This window comes from Acipenser ruthenus, unplaced genomic scaffold (assembly GCF_902713425.1).
Source record: "Acipenser ruthenus unplaced genomic scaffold, fAciRut3.2 maternal haplotype, whole genome shotgun sequence".
NCBI classification, from domain to species: Eukaryota; Metazoa; Chordata; class Actinopteri; order Acipenseriformes; family Acipenseridae; genus Acipenser; species Acipenser ruthenus.
Window position 1 is genome coordinate 3,970 of NW_026708232.1, and position 1,075 is coordinate 5,044.

General features: G+C 43.4%; 1 non-coding gene across 1 annotated transcript; it reads right to left on the reverse strand.

The window, feature by feature from the left end:
• Positions 1-335: 335 nt before the first annotated feature.
• Positions 336-525, reverse strand: LOC131730284 (U2 spliceosomal RNA). Its single transcript, XR_009323971.1, has one exon. It is a non-coding gene; the product is annotated as a U2 spliceosomal RNA (small nuclear RNA).
• Between the last annotated feature and the right edge of the window lie 550 nt (positions 526-1,075).

Genomic DNA, 1,075 nt, shown 5'->3' on the forward strand with positions numbered 1-1,075 from the left:
AAACGCAAGTGCCGTTCGGTCCCGGCAAAGGGGCGCTTTGCTGCTGCCGCCTTGAAAGCGAGGGCTCCTTGCCCCACTAAACAGCTGCGTTTCTGCTTTACCGCTGCGCTCGTCCTCCTCCTCCCACGAGCGCAAGGCCTTCTGGGTACATTGGCCTGCTGCGTGAGCAGAGCAGGCTGTCCATCAGTTAGGCAGACCTGCCTGCCTGCCTGCCTGCCTTATTTGGAACAAACAAACAAAAAACAAAACAAAAAAAAAACAAACAACAAAAAGAGCGGGAAAAAATACAACCCAAAAAAGGGAGAGGGAGAGGCTCGCTCTCTCTCTCTTGACCTTTCTTGTGCACCATTCCCGGAGGTACTACAATACCGGGTCGATGCATGGAGTGGACGGAGCAAGCCCCGGTTCCATCTCCTGCTTCCAAAAATCAATTTAATATAGACTGGTCCCCCTATGGGGGACGTATCGGATATTAAACTGATAAGAACAGATTTTTTTTAATTTTTTTTTTATATAAATATTTATTAATTCACTGCAATATGAATACATCACATTTATGGTTGTAAAAACCATTTACAAAAACATCACAAAACCCAAACATTCCATATTGTTAAATACAATATCACTTCCTTCCAAACATCTTTTCATATTACATTCATTACAGTCCAAACAAACCGAACCATCTAGTATACGGTCAGACCACTCCGGTAGAAAGGATCCTCACACAAAAAGTAACTTTCCATGCAGTACCTTCCACTATACAGATCAAAAAAAAAAATTACAACAGTAGCGATTCAGTAGGTTTCAAAGCAAAAATCTTTGCCCATTCTAAATAAACGCCTCATCCAAAACCCTTAAAAACACTCAGGACCACTAACCAATGCCAATAGCCCATTGCCCACCAATCCACTTTTCCAACTTCCACATGCGTTCTGCTTCCTGCTTCCCAGACTTCCGATAATCTTTGATCACATAATCCTTTAGAATGCTCAGTGCCAGCCTCACACAGTCCGAACTTGAGAGCTGGGCATTCCTAAAAACCAGTACATTCCTTGCTCTCCATATCGCATCCTTA